A 27,782-nucleotide genomic window follows, 5' to 3' on the forward strand; every position below is an offset into this window, starting at 1 on the left:
GCAAATTTAATGCAGTGGCAGTATAGCATAGAGACTTAAAAGAGTATAGACCTTTGACCTAGACTTGCATGGCTTCATATCCAGCTCTTTATTGGCTATGAAAGTTTGGACAAATTGATCTCTGACCCTCATTTTTGCTGTCTATAAAGAGGAATTTTATCAGTGAGCTTTTGCTGTAGTACAAACCACCACAAAAATCTCACTGTTATGCCACAATAAGCATTTAGTTCTTGCTCAGAAATCTGTGGGTAAGAGGAGTAGGTCTGATCCAGACTGGACTCAACCAGATGTGGGTTCAAGTGGAAGATGCATCTGGGTCTGTGCTTCATGTCTTATCTTCCTTGGACCTGCAACTACCTGAAACATTTTTTCCTCAGAGACTAAGTCAAGATAGCAAAGAAGAAACCAAGTTGCTAAAGCATACGTATTTCAAGGCTCTGCTTGTGAGTTGTCTGCTGTTACCCCATTTGGTCAAAGCAAGGCATGTGGCCAGTTCCAAACTCAAAGAGCAGAGAGGTATATATGTACCTCCTATGGTCATGTGGTGAGGAAAGGGAGGAGTAATCCAGGCTACCACAGGGGGTTGATATTAGTATCTAGCTAGTACAGATGTTTTAAGTTTAATAATATATTGTAAGAATTTAGAATACCTGGCACACAGTAAATGCTAAATAAATATGTGTTACTATTAGGCATACTCTTCAGCAGAAACTTACACCAAAGTTGAGTATTCTGTATCTGTGACATAAAGTGGTTATTTGACAAGTGTGCCACTTCATTTGAGTTAAACATACATGTTTAAATTTAAGTAAAAACTAGTTTCTGTTTTTTAATTGTAGGTTAGATAAACAAGATTATATGTCTTTGAGACGAGCCAGTCAACTTCTGGGATAGAATGATTGATTAGTGCCTCAGTTATTTAACTGTTAGTAAAATCGTGGAACTACTAAAGATTGAGTTCTGCCCTCTCATTTTAGAGATAATGTGTTGGGTCAAGAATGGTGAAATATCAAAATCAAAGAGAAAAAGGTAGATAGATGGAAGATGGATGGTTAAGTGATAAATAGATAAGTAGTTAAATAGAAAATGGGAACACAAGGAAGCTCCTAAATTTCTAGAATTCTGTTGAGCTCAGGTGTTGTTTCCTGTCATTTTATGTAAATGCTGTTTATCATATTTTTTCTTTCAATGAACTATACAAGAAGAAATCATTTTAAGAATCTTTCAAAATGATTTTTTCAACTTTTCCTTCATTTGAGAAGAATATTATTATTTTGCTGCTACTGCTAAGTCACTTCAGTCGTGTCCGACTCTGTGTGACCCCATAGATGGAAGCCCACCAGGCTCCCCTGTCCCTGGGATTCTCCAGGCAAGAACAGTGGAGTGGGTTGCCATTTCCTTCTCCAATGTGTGAAAGTGAAGTGTGAAAGTGAAAAGTGAAAGTGAAGTCGCTCAGTCGTGTCCGACCGTTAGCGACCCCATGGACTGCAGCCCACCAGGCTCCTCCATCCATGGGATTTTCCAGGCAAGAGTACTGGAGTGGCTTGCCATTGCCTTCTCCGATTATTATTTTAGAATAAGATTTATTTATAATGTTAAGAATAGAAACTAATCTTTACAGAAGATTACTTAACCTTTCATCTAATATTTTTGAGTACTTATCTGTTAGCCACTGGGCATACATCAGGGGAAAAAATTGGTCTTTTAAGCTTACATTACTTAAAGGAGACAGGCAATAAAAAAATAAGTATATATTATATTCTGCAGTTCTTTACCTGCAATTCTAAAATCCAAAAGCTCTGAAACAAAGTTTTTGCAACTCATATAGTGATAAAACCTGACCTAATATTAACTTGTTTAGTAGTAAAACTGATAAGAACTATTTGTTGTCTTTTTATAAATATCACTTAGAAAGAATATATGTTTTGCTTTTAAAAATATTGGCATTTTATTTCAGAGTGCTCAGAGTTGGGAGAGAGAGTGCATAATTATAGTATATTTACCATATTAACCTATAAAAACTCAGTACTTAATTCCAAGACCCATCTGGTCCCTTAAGGATTATATTGGGTTGTATAATATCTAGAAAGTACTCTGCCTGGATCTGAAGCATGTATGGATATAGAAAATGAGGGTCAGCAGGGAGAAGGGTGAGTGATGGAGGGTGGGAAAGTTGTTTAGCTAGTAATAAGACCTCTCTGGGTAGTGGCTTTGAGTAAATTCTTGAAACATGTGGTGTTGCTGTCAGAGAAAAGAATATTTCAGTCATTGGGAACAGGCACGTAGCTATGTGGAAAAGTGTGCCAGTCTGAGGAAGGACCGAAGTCACAGACCTAAACTGAAAGTGTTCTTAGCATATTTAAGGAAGAACAAGATCAACTAGGATGTTGGACACCCAGCAAGGGGAACTGTGTTAGGAATCAGAGGGTGTCAGAGGGTGCCCAATCATTTAAGGCAGTGTAATCCTTTGGATTTTATCATGGATGCTCTAGGATATCTTTGAGGGATTTTGACCAAGAGTGTCTAAAATCCAATTTTGTTTTTAAAAATATTGGTCTGTTGCTCTGTAAATAATAAAAAAGGCCCTCTTTTGCTCTGTGGATAATAGATTGTTATAGTACCAAAGATGAGAAAAAATAAATGATCATAACTAGATGAAACTGAGAAATTAAATGGTAACTGGTCATTTTAAACCAAATAATCTTGATCGTACTTTAATTTTAAAATACCTTAGATATTCGTTGAATACATTCTGTACTTGAATTAATAACCTAAATGCTATCTATGATGTTTTCTTTCTAGATTTTTCTCTCATTATTAGGGCTGAGAAATTCAGCTTGTTCGTGATAATAATACTATTCCCAATCTTCTTCCCTCTTCCAGAGGGTTTTCTGTTCTGCCTACTGGGAGACAACTAGAGGAAAGAGCCCTAAACTTGAAATGATAAGAATTGGTTTCTTGTGTTGGCCCTGCCACCAGTTGATTGTAAAAATGGTTGAGCTGTTTAACCTGTCTGGATTTCAGTTTCCTATGCTGAAAGACATAGGGATTGAGTCATCTGATATAGCTCTTTCTTACCTGGAGTTAAATATTTAGCAAATCCTGTGTGTAATACTAAAACTCTGTCATTGTTCTTAAATATAAATCTAAAGAAATGTAGAATAACTGGCTATCTGTTCAAAATTTATGCTTACTTCCTTTTTAACAGGACCAGGGAAATAAATACCAGAAAACAAGAACACAGACTATTTTCCTTCATCAGTCATAGAAGCGTAATCCTCCTCTATTTTCATCAAACACAAAGGAATGACTACCTTGACAGATGGCTACAGAGGATGTCAACAATTTTTTGGAGGCAAGTAATGAAATATATGTGCTATGAGTTTTGTATTATTAAGTATATAGAAACAAATATAATTATGTTTTAGAAAAAATAAAAAGTATTTTTAATACTTTTTCTATCATAACTATTTCTCCCTTCCTGTTTTTTCCTCTGAGCACTATTTCATGTCAAAAATGATTGTAAGCTGCTTTTACCCTATCCTGGAGTACTATATAGTATATAGGACTCATTATTTCCCTAAATGCAAAAAAAATTAAATAATAACTATTAAGTACCCATGTTTGAAAACAGGGCTCTTTATATCTATCTTGGACACATATATAACTACAAATACTAAAAAGTTCATGAAGTTAGAATTATTTTCTATTTATTTTAAAAGTATCTATACCATATAGGAGGGCTTCCCTGGTGGCTCAGAGGGTAAAACGTCTGCCTGCAATGCGGGAGACCCGGGTTTGATCCTGACCTGGGTCGGAAAGATCCCTTGGAGAAGGAAGTGGCAACCCATTCCAGTACTCTTGCCTGGAAAATCCCACAGACTGAGAAGCCTGGTAGGCTACAGTCTGTGGGGTCGCAAAGAGTCGGACTCAACTGAGCCACTTCACTTTCATTTTATACCATATATAATTTTTTTTTAATTTCTGCATTTCCTGCTTATTTTAAACAACTATTCTAAAGTGCTCTAAAATCTTGGGATGTCATCATCCCTTTACATCCCTGTTGCTGTTCAGTCACTCAGTCGTGTCTGACTCTTTGTGACTCTGTAGACTGCAGCACACCAGGCTTCCCTCTCCTTCACCATCTCCTGGAGCTTGCTCAAACTCGTCCATTGAGTCTGTGATGCTATCTCGCCAACTTGTCCTCTGTCATCCCCTTCTCCTCCTGCCTTCAATCTTTCCCAGCATTAGGGTCTTTTCTAATGTGTTGGCTCTTCACATCAGGTAACCAAAGTATTGGAGCTTCAGCATCAGTCCTTTCAATGAATATTCAGAGTTGATTTCCTTTAGGATGAACTGATTTGATCTCCTTGCAGTCCAAGGGACTCTCAAGAGTCCTCTGCAACACCACAATTCAAAAGCATCATTTCTTTGGCGTTCAGCCTTCTTTACCATCCAACTCTTAACATCCATACATGACTACTGGAAAAACCACAGCTTTGACTGTATAGACCTTTGTTGGCGAGATAATGTCTTTGCTTTTTAAAACACTGGCTAGGTTTGTCATAGCTTTTCTTCCAAGGAGTAAGTGTCTTTAAATTTTGCTACAGTCACCATCTGCAGTAATTTTACATCCCTAGCAGCTTTATATTTTGTGAGAATCATCCATCACAAGATCCCATTGAACTTTTCATTACTTTCACAACAGCTCTTATTGCTTCTGCAAAAATAGCAGACCAACAATTGTAGACCACAGTTCCATCTTCAAAACTGAAATTAATTGCATTACCCTCTAAAGGGGATTTGCTTGGAAAGAAATTGACTGCATTATAAAGAAAAAAATAATAAATATAAGGAATCTGTCTTCTCCACTTTCATGAAAAATAAAGGATTAAGTAAATAATATGAAATGAAATAAAGGTAAACTCATAAAAACTTCAGTAGAATGAAGTAAAATTGAATTTCTCCAAGCATTTTATACAAACAAAGAAACTGTAGAGATGTTCAGAATTTTTAATTTAGTGTTAATTCAACTCATAGGCCTAAGGTCATCCAGCAAATTAGTTTGCTTTTTAAGTTGAACATAAAGGACTGCTTTCTAAGTGAAGACCATAAATATTTAAAAAGCCCAGTGTAGAGCTTCTGAGTTTTCTTTCAGTAACTAGAGTCAAAATTAATTTTTGCTTTTCTGCTGGGGAAATTTTCATCTAATTGCATTCAAATTATTCTGCAACTTTTTGGATAGCAAATCCTGATCACCAAAGAAAAGAAAAAGCAGCTGTGTTGCCCTTTCCTCATAGTTATAAGAATAGCATTATTATGCAGTCACTAGGCTTTATAGAACCATAAGTGATTATCCGCTGGTTGCCTTCTGGCAGAGAGACACCTAAACCTTTCTGAACTGCTGATAATGTATGCCTTTTCTTTTTAAGGATCTTCAAAGAAATAGATTTCATTGCTTCCTTCAGTAAATCAATATAACAGCTGTCAGGGAGATATTTCTTTACCCTTTTATTCAGTGACTGTTTCTAAAAATTCTTTTCTCAGAATTACATTTTAATCATGATGTAAATCTTCTCTTAATTTGGTAGATATAATTCACCTATTTGAGAAAATATTTCAAATTGCTCAATTAATGAAAATAGTTCCCATAAACAATGATTCTGTATAAGCAACCTGTTGTTGAATTTCTTTCTCTGATATTTCCTTTTATGATTTATCCACATGTCATATCTTGTTTTGGTCTTCAGTTATTCTTTAATCACAGCATCATATCTTATGTCTTACAGCTGTAATTTATATTTCTTCCACATTATATTAAAAACCAGCTCTTTTTTTCCTCTTTGAATTGCATTCTATTTATGACCATGTCATTAATAAGCCACAGATATTTATAATTCTAATCAAAAGTGCTGACTCAGTTCACATATTTTGACGTTTATTTGCAAATTATGTTTTATAAAGAATTTAGTAGTTAGAAAGGCAGTTAGAACATAGTGGGTATGACTTATAAGCTTGCTATTCAAGAACACAGATTCATAGAACAGATTGACTAACTACAACTGTGCCACCCCCACCAGCTGTGTTAACTTGGGCAGATTATTGATTGTCTTTGTCCCTCAATTTGTACATCTTTAAATTTGATAATAATAAGGGTTAAATGGGATGGATAATGTAAGTAAATAGCTTAGCTGCCTAACACGTGTATAATTCAATAATTACTTAGATGGTGCAGTTTTTCTACTTTTTACAAAATGAATGTAAACAGGTTTCCTTGTAGTAGTAAGCTTAACTCTTGCAAAAGCAATGATGAATTTATCCATTATACTCATGCCAGATTTCTTTTGCATCATGTTTGTTGTACTGCTAGTAAATTTTATTCACATTGAAGTTTCCCAATGAGCAATTTTAAAGTTTATTTTTAAACATGTAAAATATAGTTTATCCAAAAATAATCATTAAAAAATATTTTTTAAAAAATTGTTGTTAACATTTTAGCCTCATGAAAACTATGTATATTCCAAATTTTTAAAGAAAGTTTACTTGGATATTCATGGAATCACTGCCTGCCCTAAAATTTTGACTTCATATCAACCACTATTATTTGGAGAAATATCCCATATGCAAGGCAGAGTGATTTGATGAGTTTTCTCATTTGTATTAAATATCTTTTATGTATACATTGATCAGGTATTTATTTAATCTGAGAAACTGATTTAATATTTCACTGGAAAGATAAAAGTGAATAGGCAGTTTGGTTCTCTGTTAACGTTTATGTAAGAGATACCATAAACTGGGTGGTTTAAATGAGCAAAAATGTATTATCTTGCAATCCTTGACACTAGAAGTCTCAAGTCAAATTGTCCACAGGGGCATGCTGTTTTGATGGCATTGGGGAGAATCTGCTCTGCGCCTTTTTCTTAGCTTCTGGTGATGGTGATGTTCCTTGGCATTTATTGGTTTATAGACTCATCACTCCAGTCTCTGCCTCCCTCATCACATGGTTTTCTCTCTGTGTGTCTGTGTCTCTTCTCTTATTGTAAGGACACAATCATGTTGGATTCAGCATGACTTGATCTTAATTTGATTACAATTGCTAAGACGCTATTTCCAAAATAAGGTCGCATTCATAGGCGTTGAGTATTAAGATTTGAATGTATCTTTCCAGGGAACACAATTCAACAATAACACTGTCTTTTTATGTACATATATATTCTGGGTGTCCCATGTGGTTCAGTGGTAAAGAATCTGCCTGCCAATGAAGGAGACACAGGTTCAGTCCCTGCGCTGGGAAGATCCTCTGGAGGAGGAAATGGCACCTATTCCAGTATTCTTGCCTGGAGAATCCCATGGACAGGGGAACCTGGTGGCCTGCAATCCATAGGGTTGCAAAAGAATCAAACATGACTTAGCAACTGAACTACAATGTGTGCTATTTGTTGTTGTTGTTGTTGTTCAGTCGCTCAGTCGTGTCCGACTCTCCGCGACCCCATGAATCACAGCACGCCAGGCCTCCCTGCCCATCACCAACTCCTGGAGTACACTCAAATTCATGTCCACAGAGTCGGTGTTGCCATCCAGCCATCTCATTCTCTGTCGTCCCCTTCTGCATTTTTATCATGTCTTTTTGGTATTCATTTCCCATTATTTAGACAATTTTCATACATTTTTCATGTAATAAAACTTATTCAGGGTGTGTACTCTTATTTCAGCCCTTCAATAAAAGGATTTTATATATGTTTTATTCTCTTTGAGCTTCTGAAAGGAAGGAAGGTAAAACATAAAATCGTATTGTAGGGCCCTTGTATTTTTCCATTCTTGCATGAAGCACATAAAGTTTCCAAAACGTATCTTGTAGGTAAAACCTGTTCAAATTACTCTTTGCATGTAATAGGCACTGAATAATGTTTATGAATTAAATGAAGAAAGTTGTAATAATGCCCTTGCTTGTAGACAACATCCAGAAGGATTGCTGTTGCAAGATAAGCTAAAACGAACTCAGTTATACATCATTCACGTTAAATATTTTCCTTGAATTTGGTATAAAAGATAAACATAGGCACTAGAGAGTTTGCAGTGCATAAAGATGAGATATGTTCTGTATTTCCCAGAACTTAATCCTTAAGAATTAAAGGCTTTGGTTTATATTTTTATCTAATTTTCTAAAAGAAAGTTGAAACTTTGTGGAGAAAAAAAAGCAGAATACATGGTTAAATGACCAGTTGACTGTGTATTTCAGGAATGGGATCTGATTTTCCAAACTATGGATCAAATTAGTAAAGTGGTGGTTCTTCATACATACCCTGGGAAACTTTTTTAAAAACACAGATGTTTTGGTCCTATCTCTACTGGTTAATCTTGATTCTGCCAATTACTAGTTGCATGACTTTGAGCATTATTTAGTCCACTGAATCAAATTCAAGAGTAGTAGATTTTCCAGACAGGGAAAGACAAGTATCATGTTATACCATGTATATGTGAAATCTAAGAAAATTATACAAAGGAATTTATTTACAAATAGAAATAGATTCACAGACTTAGGAAACAGACTTATGGTTATCAAATGGGAAAGAAGGGGAGGGATAAATCAGAGATTTAGATTTAACATATACACAGTACTATACAGAAAATAGATGAATAAGGACCTATCATATAGCACAGGGAACTACATTTAATACCTTCTAGAAGGGGACGACAGAGAATGAGATGGCTGGATGGCATCACTGACTCGATGGACATGAGTTTGGGTGAACTCCGGGAGTTGGACAGGGAGGCCTGGCGTGCTGTGATTCATGAGGTCGCAAAGAGTTGGACACAACTGAGCGACTGAACGGAACTGAATAACTTATAATGGAAAAAGTCTGAAAAAGAATAAAGAATATATGTATGTGTATAATTGAATCACTTTGCTGTACACCTGAAACATTGTAAATCAAGTATACTTCAGTAAATAGTGGACTTTTGGATGAGAATGTACCTCACAAAAATTGGGAATAAAATATTTACTTAGAGATGTGCTGATCTAATTAGGAAAACTTGGAATGGAAAAATAGGGGATTTGAAATTTTAAAAAGGCAAATAAAACAATAAAGATTGTATAGTATGAAGAAGATAAGTAACCGTAAATATCCTCTATCTCTGGCAAAAAAAAAAAAAACCTGGTGGAAATTTAAGGAAATTGTACTTTGCCCTCAAATGTCAGTATTCAGAGCCCAAGCATACATCTGAAACTGGAATGGATTGATTTCTTAGGTTGGAGAATTTAACATCAGTGGAGTACTCCCAGTAAGACTGAATTACCATTTGCTAGGACTTAGTAGTTATGGTGGTGATTAGGGCTAGGATAGGTGAGACTTACGGAATTGTTAAGGATTGGGAACCTCTCTGATCCTTTCCAATTCTGATATACTATATTTGTAAATAGCAGTTTTTCCTTTGCACTTATTTATTCTTCTGTATGTTTTGGAAAAACAAGAGACCTCTTCAAGAAAATTAGAGATTCCAAGGGAACATTTCATGCAAAGATGGGCTCGATAAAGGACAGAAATGGTATGGACCTAACAGAAGCAGAAGATATTAAGAAGAGGTGGCAGGAATACACAGAAGAACTGTACAAAAAACATCTTCACAACCAAGATAGTCACGATAATGTGATCACTGACCTAGAGCCAGACATCTTGGAATGTGAAGTCAAGTGGGCCTTAGAAAGCGTCACTACTAACAAAGCTAGTGGAGGTGATGGAATTCCAGTTGAGCTATTTCAAAGCCTGAAAGATGATGCTGTGAAAGTGCTGCACTCAATATGCCAGCAGGTTTGGAAAACTCAGCAGTGGCCACAGGACTGGAAGAGGTCAGTCTTCATTCCAATCCCAAAGAAAGGCAATGCCAAAGAATGCTCAAACTACCGCACAATTGCACTCATCTCACACGCTAGTAAAGTCATGCTCAAAATTCTCCAAGCCAGGCTTCAGCAGTATGTAAACCGTGAACTCCCAGATGTTCAAGCAGGTTTTAGAAAAGGCAGAGGCACCAGAGATCAAATTGCCAACATCCGCTGGATCATGGAGGAAGCAAGAGAGTTTCAGAAAAACATCTATTTCTGCTTCATTGACTATGCCAAAGCCTTTGACTGTGTGGATCACAATAAACTGTGGAACATTCTGAAAGAGATGGGAATCCCAGACCACCTGACCTGCCTCTTGAGAAACCTGTATGCAGGTCAGGAAGCAGCAGTTAGAACTGGACATGGAACAACAGACTGGTTCCAAGTAGGAAAAGGTGTACGTCAAGGTTGTATATTGTCACCTTGCTTATTTAACTTATATGCAGAGTACATCATGAGGAACGCTGGGCTGAAAGAAGCACAAGCTGGAATCAAGATTGCTGGGAGAAATATCAATAACCTCAGATATGCAGATGACACGACCCTTATGGCAGAAAGTGAAGAGGAACTCAAAAGCCTCTTGATGAAAGTGAAAGAGGAGAGTGAAAAGGTTGGCTTGAAGCTCAACATTCAGAAAACAAAGATCATGGCATCTGGTCCCATCACTTCATGGGAAATAGATGGAAAAACAGTGGAAACAGTGTCAGACTTTATTTTTTTGGGCTCCAGAATCACTGCAGATGCTGATTGCAGCCATGAAATTAAAAGATGCTTGCTCCTTGGAAGGAAAGTTATGACCAACCTTGATAGTATATTAAAAAGCAGAGACATTACTTTGCCAACCAAGGTCCATCTAGTCAAGGCAATGGTTTTTCCCGTGGTCATGTATGGATGTGAGAGTTGGACTGTGAAGAAAGCTGATCGCCGAAGAATCGATGCTTTTGAACTGTGGTGTTGGAGAAGACTCTTGAGAGTCCCTTATACTGCAAGGAGATCCAACCAGTCCATTCTAAAGGAGATCAATCCTGGATGTTCATTGGAGGGACTGATGCTAAAGCTGAAACTGCAATACTTTGGCCACCTCATGCGACGAGTTGACTCACTGGAAAAGACTCTGATTCTGGGAAGGGTTGGGGGCAGGAGGAGAAGGGGACGACGGAGAATGAGATGGCTGGATGGCATCACCGACTCTGTGGACATGAGTTTGAGTGTACTCCAGGAGTTAGTGATGGACAGGGAGGCCTGGCGTGCTGTGATTCATGGGGTCGCGGAGAGTCGGACACGACTGAGCGACTGAACTGAACTGAACTGAACTGATGTGCCAGACACTGTACTTGAAGATAAAATTTATGGATATGAGGAAAAATAGAATATACTATATTTAATAATCAATACTTTGTCAACAAAGGTCCGTCTAGTCAAGGCTATGATTTTTCCAGTAGTCATTTATGGATGTGAGAGTTGGACTATAAAGAAAGCTGAGAGCAGAAGAATTGATGCTTTTCAACTGTGGTGTTGGATAAGACTCTTGAGAGTCCCTTGTACTGCAAGGCGATCCAACCATTCCATCCGAAAGAAGATCAGTCCTCGGTGTTCATTGGAAGGACTGATGTTGAAGCTGAAACTCCAGTACTTTGGCCACCTGATGCGAAGAGTTGACTCATTGGAAAAGACCCTGATGCTCAGAAAGATTGAGGGTGGGAAAAGAAGGGGACGACAGAGAATGAGATGGCTGGATGGCATCACTGACTCAATGGACATGAGTTTGGGTAAATTCCGGGAGTTTGTGATGGGCAGGGAGGCCTGGCATCCTGCAGTTCATGGGATCGCAAAGAGTCGGACACAGATGAGCAACTGAAATGAAATGTATGAACAATATAGTGGAGTCAATTAAATGACATAATTCTATTTCATTTATATACATGTTCTTTTACCATTTAGGAGCTAACTGAAATGTATGAAATAGGAATTTCCATGTAATTAAATGTAATTAAATCTTGTTTGATTTTTTTTTTCCAGATATATACTCAGGAGTGGAATTGCTGGATTATATGGTAGTTCTAGTTTTAGTTTTTTAAGGAACCTACATATTGTTTTCCATAGTGGCTGCAGCAATGCCTATATCTACCAACAGTGTACAAGGGTTTCCTTTACTCCACATCCTTGTCAACATTTACTAATTGTAGACTTTTTGATGACAGCCGTTCTGACAGTTGTGAGGTGATACCTCTTTGTTTGGATTTGTATTTCTCTCATAATTGGCCATCAGTTCAGTTCAGTTCAGTCGCTCAGTCGTTTCTGACTCTTTGCGACACCATGAATCACAGCACGCCAGGCCTCCCTGTCCATCACCAACTCCCAGAGTTCACTCAATATTACGCATCTTTTCACGCACCTGTAAACTATGTGAATATCTTTCTTACACAAATGTCTGTTCCAGTCTTTATCCCAGTTTTGATTGGGTGACATTTTTGATACTGCGTTTTATGAGCTGTTTATTTGTTTTGGATATTAGCTCCTTTGTCAGTCATATCTTTGGCAAGTATTTTTCCCATTCTGTAGATTATCTTTTCATTTTGTATGTAGTTTCCTTCCTGCTGCAAAAGCTTTTAAATTTAATAAGGTCCCATTTGTTTATTTTTGCTTTTATTTTTTTTGCCTTAGGAGACAGATCCAAGAGAAATACTGCTACAATTTATGTCAGAGTATCCTGCCTACATTCTTCTAGGAGTTTTATGGTTTTAGGTCTTATATTTACGTCTTTAACTCACTTAAGTTTCTTTTTGTATTCTAATTTCATTCTTTTACATGTAGCTCTCCAGTTTTCCCACCACCACTTTTTGAAGAGAGTCTTTTTCTCCATTTATATTCTTGCCTCTTTTGTCATAGATTAATTGACCGTAGGTTTGTGGGTTTATTTCTGGGGTCTTAATTTGGTTCCGTTGATTTATGTCTGTTTTGTGTCAGTATCATGCTATTTTGATTATTGTAGATTAAGTATAGTCTAAAGCCTGAAAAGATGATAATTCCAACTTTGTTCTCCTTTCTGAAGATTGTTTTGGCAATTTGGAGTTTTTTATGGTTCCATTTGAGTTTTAGGATGATTTATTTTATCTAGTTCTATGAAAAATGTCTTGCGTATTTTGATAGGGATTGCATTAAATCTGTAGATTGTTTTGGGTAGTTATGGCTACTTTAATGATATTCTTCCAATCCAAGAGTACAGGATATTTTTCCATTTCTTTATATCTTATTCAGTTTCCTTCATCAGTGCTTTATAGTTTTCAGTCTAGGTGTTTCACTTTCTTGGTCAAGTTTATTCCTAGGTGTTCTTTTTGATGCAGTTTTAAACAGGAATGTTTTTTAGCTTTCTCTTTCTGATGGTTCATTATTAGTGTATAGAAAGCAAATTTCTATATATTGTGTACCCTTCAACTTTTCTGAATTTATTTATTCTAATATTATTTTAGTGGAGACTTTAGGGTTGTCTATATATAGATAGTATCATGTCATCTTCAAATAGTAATGGTTTTACTTCTTCTCTTCCAATTTGGATGCCTTTTTTTTTCCTTGTCTGCTTGCTGTGGCTAGGACTTCCGACATTGTTAAAGTGACAAAAGTGGGCATCCTTGTCTTATTCCTAAATTTGAGGGAAAGGCTTTCAGGTTTTCATCGAGTATGATTTTAGCTGTGCATATGTCATACATGGTCTTTATTACATTGAGATATGTTCCCTCTGTACCCACTTTGGTATGAGTTTTTAATCATGAATGGATGTTGAGTTTTGTCAAATGCTTCTTCTGTGTCTGTTGAGACGATCATGAGATTTTTTATCCTTCTTTTGTCAATGTGATGTGTCACATTGACTGATTTGTGATTACTGAACCATCCATGTGTCCCTGAAATAATCTAACTTGATCATGCTGCATGATCCTTTTAATATATCACTGGATTCAGTTTGCTAACATTTTGTTGGAGATTTTTATATCTACATTAGTGTCTTTATCTGGTTTTGGTTATCAGGGTAATGGTGGTCTCATAGAATGAATTTGGGAGTATTCCATCTTCTTCAATCTTTTGGAATAGTTTGAGAAGGATGGTTATTAACTTTTTATATGCTTATTAGATTTCCTTTTGAAGCTGTCCAGTCCTAGACTTCTGTTTGCTGGGAATTTTTTTTAATTAAAAATTCAATTTCACTTCTAATGAACCTGTTCAAATTATCTGTTCCTCTTGCTTTAGTCTTGGCAGATTGTATGTTTCTAGAAATTTTTCCATATCTTCTAGGTTGCCCAATTTTTTGGAGAAACAGTGTCATCCTGATCCAGGATCTTTGAGGAAAAACTTCTTACACTCTCTACAATATGCAATTTTCTGTATCTCAAATTACTCTATTAATGGGTCAGACTCAGATCCTTACATTAATTGCTGTCATTGTCCCTTGTCTGCATGCTTGTTTACTGAGCATGCAACCGATCATGTTGCTTGTGATGCAGCTGTTGCTTGTTAATAGCTAAAATCGCAGGAAGAGAGACCAGTTTCCTGGAAGAAAAACTGCTGAGGATAGAAAGAATGGATCCATAAGAGGGAAGACTGAGTGTGATGGGCCTTGAAAGGCAGAACTTGATTGATTTCAGAGCCCCAGAAGGAAAGAGGAGAAAGACAGAACTCTCTAGATATGACTTTAAAGAGCCAAAACGAAAATGCAGTAATCATTTTCTGCTGTATATTTCAAAAACAATTTAAGAATTAAAAAACAGTTCATAAGTAAAATGGTGCTATGTTCATTTAGTAAACTTCCATATGTCTAGTTTTACTGCATTTTACTAAGACACTCTCTTTTTTTTTAATGTTTTTAACACCATAATAGTATTCAGCATGTAATGTCAGTGAATGAGGAGAGGGACCACAGAAATGAATATACTGGTTCGGATAGTCAGCATTTTACTGGTGGGGTTCTCCAGAAGTAATGTGTTTCTATTAGATTTTGCTACTGAATTATAAAAGCAATATATACTCATGATTTTTAAGATAAGAAATACAGAGCATGGAAAGGTATGAAATAAAAAGTAAAATTTGAAACCATCCTGTTTCTACTTCCCACAAGTAACTTCTGTTAACTTTTTTAAATGTCATTTCAGAAATCTATTCATATACAAGTGCGTGTATGCACAGACATGTGATACAGATATGCATGCAAACACATGCATATACTTTTCTATACCTTTTTCTTTACTTAAACACAGCAAATTCTTTGTTCTTTGCTAGGGGCTTTTCTGCTATTTGTCTCTTACTGATTTCTAAGAGCTCTTTGTATGCTAATAAAATATGTATATTTTATCCTTTTCAATTGCTTAAATTGAACATTAATTTGCATTTAATTTTGTCCTTCAACTTGATTTATGGTAGTCTCTTTTTCTCACACTGCAGTTTTTTATTTTGTTTTAGTCAGATTATCATTGTTTTCTATTACAACTTCTGGAATTTACGTCCAAGATTATGAAATATGCAACATCATTTTATCTTTCCCACCTTTATGGCTTAATTTTTTATAAAAGCACTTTTGGTTTTACAACAAAACTGAGAGGAAAGGTACAGAGATTTTCCATAGACTCCCTGATCCCAAACATTCATGGCCTCCCGTTGTCAATATCCCAAAACAGGGTATATTTGTTACAATTGATGCACCTATTGACACATCATTATCATCTAGAGTATACAGTTTACATTAGGGTTCACTCTTGGTATTGTATATTTTACAGATTTGAAAAAATGTATAATGCCATGTGTTCACCATCCATAGTATCATACATAATATTTCACTGCCGTAAAAATCTTCTGTGATCTGCCTATCCACCACCCCCCCAATTATTTTATAAATTCTTTTGTGTTTAAGTCTTTAAATCACCTGAAATTTTGCTTATGTTCCAGCAGCTTTGATTGAAGTAACCATTTCTTAAAATGTCACCCTTCAGTTCAGTTAAGTTCAGTCGCTCAGTCGTGTCCGACTCTTTGCGACCCCATGAATCACAGCACGCCAGGCCTCCCTGTCCATCACCAACTCCCGGAGTTCACGCAAACTCATGTCCATCGAGTCGGTGATGCCATCCAGCCATCTCATTCTCTGTTGTCCCCATCTCCTCCCACCCCCAATCACTCCCACCATCAGAGTCTTTTCCAGTGAGTCAGCTCGTCGCATGAGGTGGCCAAAGTATTGGAGTTTCATTTCAGCTTTAGCATCACTCCTTCCAGTGAACACCCAGGACTGATCTTCTTTAGAATGGATTGGTTGGATCACCCTTATCATATATCAAAATCTTACATATATTGTAGTTTATTTCAGGATTCTCATTATACATTTTCTGTTGGTCTGTTTCTTCTCTACAACTAAAGTCTTTGATTACTATACCTTTACAATGTTTTTAACATCTGGAATGATTGATGCCTTTTTTGCTTCTTTTTTCTCAAAATATTTCAAGATCATGATGTGCTATTAGCCGTATGAGCTTTGGTATCATCTTTCTCAAAATAAAAAAATTCTTACTGGTATTTTAATTGTAATGTTATTAATACATTAATTTAGGAGAATCAGCAGTCTTCAAATATTGACTATATCTATTCTGAAAACAAATTGCATGTCTTTCAGATATCTGGATTTGTTTACTTTTCTTCTTTCTTATTAAATGGATTTGTTTCTATTTTTTTTTAACTGTGCTTCACTTATAGGGAGAGTCATTGATTCCCTACACTTATATATAACTAGTTACCTTTCTAGATTATTTTTTTCCCTAGTTTTCCATTGATTTTCTTTAGTTTTTCAAGTATACAGCATGTCATCATGAAAATTAGGATATAATTGTCTCCTCTTTTTTATTTTCCTGAGTATATTGAGATACAATTGACATAAAACATTATGCAAGTTAAAGCTTTACAGTGTGATGATTTGATGTATGTATATACTGTGAATGATTACCATAATGTTAGTTAATATATCCATCACCTCAGATAGCTACTCTGTATGTGTGTGTTTGTGTGTGTGGTGAGACCTTGTAAGATCTGTTCTCTTAGTAACTTTCAGGTATACAATATAGTATTATTAACTATAGTCACTATGCTGTACATTAGATCCCTAGAGCTTATTCATCTTAAAACTGGAAATTTGTACCATTTCCCCAACCTCATCTCCCCCCACCCCTAGCAACCCCAATCTACTCTGTTTCTGAGTTCAGTTTTGTTTTGTTTTGTTTTTGCCTTAAGAGTCCATGTATAAATGATTCCATTGTATAATGCCGATGGGGTTCATCCATGTTGTCACAAATGGCAGACTTTCCTTCACTTTTACAAACAAGTACTATTCCGTTTATTTTTATATGTATCATATTTTGTATATCCATTCACTCATTGGCAGATACTTAGGTTACTTAACATGTATTGACTGTTGCAAATAATGCTGCAGTGAACATGGGGATATAAATATCTCTTTGAGATACCAATTTCATTATCTTCAGCTATATACCCAGAAGTGGGGTTGCTGAATCATATGCTAGTTCTGCTTTTAATTTTTTGAATAACCACTATACTGTTTTCCATAGTGGCTGTACCAATCTACATTTCTTTTAACACTGCACAGGGGTTCCCTCTTTTTCAGTCCTTGCCAGCACTTGTTTATCTCTTGGTCTTTCTTATAGTAGCCATTCTACCAGGTGTAGAGTGATATCTCACGGTTTTTATTTGTATTTCCCCAATGATTAATGATGTTAAGCACCTTTTTATGGAACTATTAGTCATTTGTATATCTTCTTTGAAAAAAAAAATATCTGTTCAATTCCTCTGCCCATTTTTAAAAGTTGAGTTGTTTGGGGGTTTTTTTGCTATTGAGTAGAATGAGTTTCTTGTATGTTTTGCATATTAACCCTTTATCAGATAAATGATTTATAAATGTTTTTTCTTATTCTATATGTTGCCTTTTCATTTTGTGGATCTTTTTTTTTTTTTTTTACCATGTAGATGCTTGCTTAATGACGTCCAATAATTTATTTTTGCATTTGTTTCTGATATCACATACAAAAAAATCATAGAGCTTTTTCCTTAAGTTTTCTTCTAGGAGTTTAATGGTTTCAAGCCTTACATTAAGCATTTAATCCAATTAAGATTAGTTATTGTGAGTGGTATAAGAAAGAGGTCCATTTTCATTCTTTTGCAAGTATATATTCAGTTTTCTCAACACCGTTTATTGAAGACACTATCTTGATTCCCTTATCAACTTGGTCCCTTGGTGACTGAATGTGTGGGTTTTTTCTGGGCTCTTGATTCTGTTCCATTGGTCTCTGTGCCTGTTTTGTGTTAATACCATACTATATTGTTACTAAAGCTTTTTGATATAGTTTGAAATCAGGAAACATGATGCCTCTAGCTTTATTCTTCTTTGTCAAGATTGCTTTGACTATTTGGGACCTTTTGTGTTCTATACAAATTGTTGCATTTTTTTTTCTTCTGTAAAAGATGCTATTGAAGTTTTTGATAGGGATTGTATTGAATATAAAGATGGCTTTTGACAGTATGGGCATTTTATGTAATATTAATTCTTTAAATCCGTTAACATGAGATATATTTCCATTCATTTTTATTTTCTTCAGTATCTTTCATCAGCATATTCTGGTTTTCAGTGTATTGATGTTTCAGCCCTTTAGTTAAATCTATTCCCTAGTATTTTATTCTTTTTGAATTGAGTCATTTTCTTTATTTCATTTTCAGATTGTTCATTGTATGTAGAAATACAACTGATTTTTGCATATTGATTTTTCTCCTGCAACTTTACTGAATTCTTTTCTTAGTTTTAACAGTTTTTTGGTGTAATCTTAAGGTTTTCCCATTTACATAAGATCCTATATCCTGTGCATGCAAGGAAAGTTTTATCCCCTCTTTTCCAATTGGACAGCTCTTATTTCTTTTTCTTGTCTGACTGCTCTGGTTAGGACTTCCACTACTATGTTGAATAAAAGTGATGAGAATGAGCATCATTTTCTTGTTCCTGATTTTAGTGGAAATGTTTCAACCTTTCACTATAAGTACGGTATTAGCTGTAGGCTTGTCATATATTGGCCTTTATTATGTTGAGATTTTTTTTGTTGAGAGTTTTTATCGTTCCAGGATGTTGGATTTTCTCAAATGCTTGCCTTTGGCATCTGTTGAGATGATCATATGGTTTTGGTCTTCATTCTGTTAATGTGATGTGTCACACTTACTGATTTGCATATATTAAATCATCATTACATTCCATGATGAATCCCACTTGTTGATTATGTATGATCCTTTTAATGTGCTGTTGAATTCACTTTCTAATGTTTTGTTGAGAATTTCTGCATGTATTTTCATTAGGGATATTGACCTATTTTTTTCTTTCCTTGTGATAGTCTTATCTGGCTTTGGTATTAGGATAGGCTGGCCTTGTAAAACGAGTTTAGGCATTTTCTCTCCTCATCAGTGTTTTGGAAGGGTTTGCGAAGGATTCACCAGTGAAACCATCTGAGCCTACCTAGCCTTTTTTTTGTTGGAAGGTTATTGATTTTTGACTCTGATCTCCTTAATTGCTCTTTCAGGTTTTTCTGTGTCTTCATGATTCAGTCATGACAGGTTGCATATTTCTATGAGTGTATCCATTTTTCTAAGTTTTCCAGCTTACTGGCATTTTATTGTTCATAGTAGTCTCTTAGTATCTTTTGTGTTTCTGTGGTATCTGTTGTAATGTCTGCCCCTTCATTTATAATTTTATTTATTTGAATCCTCTCTTTTTTTGCTTTGTTAATCTAGCTAAAAGTATGTCCATTTTATCTTTTTGAAGAACCAAGTCTTAGTTTTGTTAATTTTTTCTATTCTTTTCCTGTTCTCTATTTTGTTTATTTCTTCTCTCATCTTTATTATTTTCTGCCTAATGCTAACTTTGGGCCTAGTTTGTCCTTTTTTCAAGTTCCTTGAAATATAATATTAGGTTGTTTATAGAGATCTTTCTATTATGTTTTTATTTAGAATTATAAACCTTCCTGCTCGAAATGCTTTTGCTGTATCACACTAGTTTGGGTGCTCTATATTTCCATATATATTTGTTTCAGAATTTTTTATCCCCCTTTTGAATTCTTCATTGATCCATTGGTTGTTTAGGAGCATACGCTTCAATTTCGATGTATTTGTCTATTTTCCAACTTTATTCTGGTAATGATTTCTAATTATGTACCATTATGGTTGGAATGCATCCTTGGTGTAATTTCCCTCTTGAATTTGCTGACATTTCTTTTGTGGCTTAACATATGATCTACCTAGAAAATGTTCCATAGATACTTGAAAAAAAATATATTCTGTCACAACTAGGTAGAATGTTCTGTACATGTCTCTTATCTCTTTGGTCTATAGTATTATTCAAATCCTGGAGAAGGAAATGGCAACCCATTCCAGTACTCCTGCTTGGAAAATTCCATGGATGGAGAAGCCTGGTAGGCTACAGTCCATGCGGTCGCAAAGAGTCAGACACAAGCAACTTCACTTTCTTTCTTTAGTTCCTTTTGGAGAAGGAAATAGCAATGCACTCCATTGTTTTTGCCTGGAAAATCCCATGGACAGAGGGGCCTGGTGGGCTACAGTCTATGAGGTTGCAAAGAGTCGGACACGACTAAGCAACTAACACACATAAACACACACACACACATCATTCAAACCCACTATTTCCTAATTTGAGCTCTGTATAGATTGATCATCCATTGTTGACTGGGGTGCCTTTTCCTTCCTAACGTTTATATCTTTTATTTGTCTTCACCATTTTAATTGGGTAGTATATTCAGAAAATATTAATATAATTAATTTTAAAAGGGTTCAGTTCAGTTCAATCACTCAGTCGTCTCCGACTCTCCGCGACCCCATGAATCACAGCACGCCAGGCCTCCCTGTCCATCACCAACTCCCGGAGTTCACTCAAACTCATGTCCACAGAGTCGGTGATGCCATCCAGCCATCTCATTCTCTGTCGTCCCCTTCTCCTCCCCCCCACAACCTTTCCCAGCATCAGAGTCTTTTCCAGTGAGTCAACTCGTCGCATGAGGTGGCCAAAGTATTCCAGTTTCAGCATCAGTCCTTCCAATGAACACCCAGGATTGATCTCCTTTAGAATGGACTGGTTGGATCTCCTTGCAGTCCAAGGGACTCTCAAGAGTCTTCTCCAACACCACAGTTCAAAAGCATCAATTCTTCGGTGATCAGCTTTCTTCACAGTCCAACTCTCACATCCATACATGACCACGGGAAAAACCATAGCCTTGACTAGACGGACCTTGGTTGGCAAAGTAATGTCTCTGCTTTTTAATATACTATCAAGATTGGTCATAACTTTCCTTCCAAGGAGTAAGCGTCTTTTAATTTCCTGGCTGCAATCAGCATCTGCAGTGATTCTGGAGCCCAAAAAAATAGTCTGACACTGTTTCCACTGTTTTTCCATCTATTTCCCATGAAGTGATGGGACCGGATGCCATGATCTTTGTTTTCTGAATGTTGAGCTTCAAGCCAACCTTTTCACTCTCCTCTTTCACTTTCATCAAGAGGCTTTTGAGTTCTTCTTCACTTTCTGCCATAAGGGTAGTGTCATCTGCATATCTGAGGTTATTGATATTTCTCCCAGCAATCTTGATTCCAGCTTGTGCTTCTTCCAGCCCAGCGTTCCTCATGATGTACTCTGCATATAAGTTAAATAAGCAAGGTGACAATATACAGCCTTGACACACTCCTTTTCCTATTTGGAACCAGTCTGTTGTTCCATGTACAGTTCTGACTGTTGCTTCCTGACCTGCATACAGGTTTCTCAAGAGGCAGGTCAGGTGGTCTGGTAATCCCATCTCTTTCAGAATTTTCCACAGTTTATTGTGATCCACACAGTCAAAGGCTTTGTCATAGTCAAGTCCTTGGCTGCTTTAAGATCTGCTCTTTGTCTTTGATCTTCAGCAAATTTGACATGATGTGCCTAGAATATTTTTTTTTATATTTCCTTCTTGAGTTTTGCTCAGCTTTTTGGATCTGTAGGTTGATTTTTTTCTCCACACATGAGCAATTTTCAAATATTTTTACTTATTCAAATATTTTTCCTCCCCCATTTTCTCTCTCTTCTCCTTAAGAGACTCAAATAATATGTATGATAGATTACTTGATATGGTTCCATACGTTCATGGGTCACTGAGACTGGATTTGTTTTTCCTAATATTTTTCTGTCTGTCCTTGAGAAATTTTTATTCATCCATCTTCAAGTTTTCTGCTGTTTCTCTATCCTCCCCAATATGCTGTTAAGGCCAACCAGTGAATTTTCATTTTGATACTGTGCTTTTTATTTCTACAATTTCAATTTGATTCTTTTTTAAAACATATATTGTGGTAAAATATACATATTGTATTGAAAGTTGCTCAGTTGTGTCTGACTCTTTGCGACCCCATAGACTATTCAGTATATGGAATTCTCTAGGCCAGAATACTGGAGTGGATAGCCTTTCCCTTCTCCAGGGGATCTTCCCAACCCAGGGATCCAACCAGGGTTCTCTTGCATTGTAGGTGGATTCTTTACCAACTGAGCTATCAGGGAAGCCCAAAATATATATAACGAGATGTATTACTTTAACTATTTGTAAGTATATTCATTTGTTCTTTATTGTCTCTATTTTCCTGATAAATCTGTTTGTGAATTTATTATGATGATATTTTCCTTTATATTCCTGATAAATTTTATAACAGCTTCCTTAAAATATTTGTCTGAGTCTTCTCAGAACCTGCTCTGTTGGAGGCTTTTGCTATGGCCTTTGGGTCACATTTTACAGTTTATTCTTGTTTTTTACTCTATACAGAATAGATGATACATGTTAGAGATTTCTGGATTCCGTTATCTTCTTCTGAAGAGTATTAGTTCCAAACAATCAAATCACTGGCTGCTAGTCTTTGTCTAGGAAAGGCTTGGTTTTATGTTAGAGTAGTCTGTTTGGGATTTGCCCTTAATCCAAGAGTGACTCTTTCAATCTTTACACCTAAAACGTGGCCCTTGAGGGATTTCTGTGGAAAGCCTGGGTTTTTCACCAAGCTGCTTTAATTTGGTGAGATTCAAACTTCAAACTCTGTCTCACATTGTGGGCAGCAGTAGTAATCCCTGTTTCAACCTTCTGTTACTTTCCACTGGGCTCTTTAGCATATTCCCCATAAATGCACAGTTCAGGGGTCAACTGTGATGGGAGTAGATATGCAAATTGTTAACTCCTCCGTGTTTCTCTCTTTTCTGAAATCCACCTCCCTGAACATTCAAGTGTCAACCACTCTCTCAGCTTTGAATTCTGTCCTCTGACACCTCAGCCAGTAAAAGTGTGGCTTTTGCATTAATTCTAGCTTCTTCCCCATCTTTTTCCCTCAAGGGAACTCATATAAATGTAGATTTTGCCCAGTGATGTTCTTCTCTTTCAAGGGTAAAACTCTTTCTTTTCTGCCTATTTTTGGTCACTCTCCATTGTGTTTTCAAATAGTTCTTTTTTATTTGTTTTAGTATTTTTCCACAGGTCATAATTATTATCAGTGGATTAACAAGTCTGAATCAAATATTCCTCATTTACCGGAATTGAAATTCCTGGGGTTTTTTATTTTCATATTTATCTGCTTCATTATTTTGCATTCATGTACATTATTTCAGTTCATGATCAGTTTAGTCACTTAGACCTAAATTTAATTCCTGGCTCTGACATTTATTATGTCATTACTTCAAATTTCTGATCTTTAGTGTCCTTATTTGTAAAATGGAAATGAGCCTGTGTCCCATAAAAGGTTAGTTGCTAATATTAAATGTGAAAATACATGTGAAACGTGGCATAGGGCCCAGAACCTCACTGGCACTCATAATGCCGCTACTCTTCTTAACATAATGATTCTGTAAGATACAAGGTTAACTATTACCATATGGGATGCTCTACCTAAGATTGTACTGCTAGGTGAGGAGTAAGAGCTATAGGAGTATAGATTAAGTAAGTCAATTCTGCAAGATAGTTATATGCCTCCCAGAGGTTCCTGCATCAGTATTATCCATATACTAAGGAGAACCTATCAGATTACGATTCAAATAAGGAATGGAAAAGCAGGATTACTAACATTAAGGTTGCAAGGTCAACGTTCTGGGCAATGTCCATTTCTCTTCTTGGAGCATTTAAGAGCCAGCCAACTGACTGGCGACCAGGAGATACTACTGTAGCATTTTATTTTTCCTCTCAGAGAATAATGAGACTAAAGTAAATTTCAGTTTTTAGAGCCACCCAGAATATTCAGTGAGAATACTTAGGTCCAGTAAAGTAAGTGGTGCTCATATATATGGTCAGTAAATATTTAGTACCACTATGTAATGAACTGTTCTCTCCTCTGCATTTATTTGTGACTCACAAATGGATAATTTGTACCCTGGACAAACATGGAATTTCAGAAATTGGTTATTGAGTGAATTTCTCCGTGAATAGTTAGCATCAGTATTTCTTCTGTCCTATGTATTGTTTGGGGTTGTATTTAAGCAATGCATAGGACTGTGTGTGTGTGTGTGTGTTTTTAAGTATTTTGCTATAGTGTAGCAATTTAATGCTATAGATAAAAGGGGAAACTGGTTGATGTTCCATCAGCTCTCTCTCTGGTAAGCATTATTACAGTTACTATTCATATTTATGCCTGTTCAAATAGAAACCCATCAATCATGTAAACTTAGGGCCAGATTCTGATCTCTAATGCATATTATGAATTGCCACATATTTTTTCCCACAAAAAAAAAAAATCTTCAATTGCATCTGAGATTAAAATCTGTCCTTTCAAACTCATTTTATTTTTATCTCAACTAAAAAGCAAAAAGCAGTGTCAGAAGAGGAAATAAAATAATTCCTGTCAAGATGTGAGTTATTTTTTTATACATAATTCTTATGAAATCAGGCATTCATATTTCTATAATCATAATAATGACTGAGAGAAAATAGATAAATTATTATTTATTCCTTTCAAAAGGGAATCTTTTATCCTTTTGCAGTCATATGCACAAACTCAGATTGTAGGGAAAGGCCATATTATAAAAAGAACATAACCTAAGTTTATAATATATGAAAAGCAAGCAAAGCCTATTTACATCGAACATGAAATTTATAAGAATATATTTTATATTTGCCTCTGTAAAAATTTAACAATTTTATTAAAACTTACAAATAGATTAAAATACTGCTGCTGCTAAGTTGCTTCAGTCATGTCCGACTCCGTGCGACCCCATAGATGGCAGCCCACCAGGCTCCCCCGTCCCTGGGATTCTCCAGGCAAGAACACTGGAGTGGGTTGCCATTTCCTTCTCCAATGCATGAAAGTGAAAAGTGAAAGTGAAGTCGCTCAGTAGTGTCTGACTCTTAGCGGCCCCATGGACTGCAGTCTACCAGGCTCCTCCATCCATGGGATTTTCCAGGCAAGAGTACTGGAGTGGGGTGCCATTGCCTTCTCCGAGATTAAAATACTAAGACTGTCTTATTTGGGGCATTTTATATATATATATATGATAACTGCAAAGAAGATTCGAAAATAAAATCTATATTTTCATTTTTTCTCAGCTCAAGAAATTTGATTCAAACTGTGTTTATTGAGAACTTTTTATAACATCACACTCTGCTGTGCATTTCTAGAGAATATTAAAAAAGTAAATATAGTACACCTTGCCTTAAAGAAGTATGCAGCTAATATGACAAACAAAAGCACACGTGTCACACCTGGATACAAACAGAGTGGAAAGACTTTCAGAGTATAGTTTCCAAGAGTAAGCTGTTAGAGCAGTGTTGATATATGCTGCTTATTTCAGAATTACAAGTGATCTTTAAGATTGCCTAGCACAGTGCCTGGAGCATAATAGGCATTCAGTGAATGTTGAAAGAGTAGATGAATATTCTCTCATACTTGAGATTAGATACAGGCTAGGACTATTCTGAGTCTGGGTATGTGTGTTGACTCTCTCTGTGACTAAACCAGTTATTTTAGAATTAGAGTAATTTTATATGGGCTTCCCTGGTTGGCTCAGATGGTAAAGAATCTGCCTGCAATGTGGGAGACCTGAGTTCAATCCCTCGGCTACAAAGATCCTCTGGAGGAGGAAATGGCAACCCACTCCAATATTCTAGCCTAGAAAATTCCATGGACAGAGGGGCCTGGTGAGCTACAGTCCATGGGGTTCCAAAGAGTTGGACACAACTGAGGAACTCAGCACAGAGTAATTGTATATGGGTTTTACCATCTTTCTGACCTTGGATGCATCCGTGTTTAACTAGGTTTTCCTCATGTGTCCTATGTGACCGTAGTATCTATCTCATAAATTTGTTGTAAAGAGTAAATGAGATGATGTATTTCAGGCCTATCTATAATGGCTATAATAGTTTCAGTTCAGTTCAGTTCAGTCGCTCAGTCGTGTCCGACTCTCCGCGACCCCATGAATCACAGCACGCCAGGCCTCCCTGTCCATCACCAACTCCCGGAGTACACTCAAACTCATGTCCACAGAGTCAGTGATGCCATCCAGCCATCTCATTCTCCATCGTCCCCTTCTCCTCCTGCCCCCAACCTTTCCCAGCATCAGAGTCTTTTCCAGTGAGTCAACTCGTCACATGAGGTGGCCAAAGTATTGCAGTTTCAGCTTTAGCATCAGTCCCTCCAATGAACATCCAGGATTGATCTCCTTTAGAATGGACTGGTTGGATCTCCTTGCAGTATAAGGGACTCTCAAGAGTCTTCTCCAACACCACAGTTCAAAAGCATCAATTCTTCGGCGATCAGCTTTCTTCACAGTCCAACTCTCACATCCATACATGACCACGGGAAAAACCATTGCCTTGACTAGACGGACCTTGGTTGGCAAAGTTTAGGTTACAAAAAATGTACAATTTCACAATTACGGCGCATATTCTTATTATTTTTACAAATAAGAGAAAGTACCTATTATGAAACCATAACAAATAGTTAAACCATAACATTGACATTGCATATAAGTAGCAGAATTTTAACTCCAAATTGAGTAATATTTCATTTTATCTATAATATTTGATTTTTTAAATAAGGGAAAGTATTATGATTTATAAATAAATTATTAGTTAATTTTGTCCTTGGTAATTTTGTCTTTGTAGAATGAAAATTCAGTCACTTAGGAATGATTATTTACTCTTTCACCCATTCCACAATTATTAACTGAGCATCTCCTGTTTACCAGGCATTAGGTACGCACTGATGACAGCAGTGAACATGACTAGCATGCCTTCAAGAAATTCTAATTCATTGTTCACAGACCTAGATTTGGAAGTCCAGCCCTTCGTAGATGGCTCACAGGTGATGAGTAGTGTCCTAGACATAGATGTCACATGAATGAGTTTCTTTTTTGGAATCCATGAATTATAACAAGACCAGACACCAATAGTCTTGAGAAGTTACATTTTAGCCCACATTCCTGAAAGTTATATGTAATTGTTCTCAGTCATTTTAAAGGAAAGATCCATTTTTGAGCCTGCTTTAAGAAATTATGAGGGCTTTCAGTTCAGTTCAGTTCAGTCGCTCAGTCGTGTCCGACTCTCCGCGACCCCATGAATCACAGCACGCCAGGCCTCCCTGTCCATCACCAACTCCCGGAGTTCACTCAAACTCATGTCCACAGAGTCGGTGATGCCATCCAGCCATCTGATTCTCGGTCGTCCCCTTTTCCTCCCGCCCCCAACCTTTCCCAGCATCAGAGTCTTTTCCAGTGAGTCAACTCGTCTCATGAGGTGGCCAAAGTATTGCAGTTTCAGCTTTAGCATCAGTCCTTCCAATGAACACCCAGGATCGATCTCCCTTAGAATGGACTGGTTGGATCTCC

General features: G+C 36.4%; 1 protein-coding gene across 6 annotated transcripts in view; it reads left to right on the top strand.

Moving 5' to 3' along the window:
* Nucleotides 1–27,782, top strand: part of MBD5 (methyl-CpG binding domain protein 5) — a 486,804-nt gene that overhangs the window by 214,358 nt on the left and 244,664 nt on the right. For all 6 annotated transcript variants that reach the window (XR_016035558.1, XR_016035557.1, XR_016035562.1 and 3 more), the window contains one exon: nt 3,209–3,355. The gene's annotated coding sequence lies outside the window, so the exon portion shown is untranslated. The remainder of the gene's footprint in view (nt 1–3,208; nt 3,356–27,782) is intronic.

The sequence above is a fragment of the Moschus berezovskii genome, chromosome 2 (assembly GCF_049115385.1).
Source record: "Moschus berezovskii isolate FMDL1 chromosome 2, NW_MosBer_1.0, whole genome shotgun sequence".
Classification (NCBI taxonomy): domain Eukaryota; kingdom Metazoa; phylum Chordata; class Mammalia; order Artiodactyla; family Moschidae; genus Moschus; species Moschus berezovskii.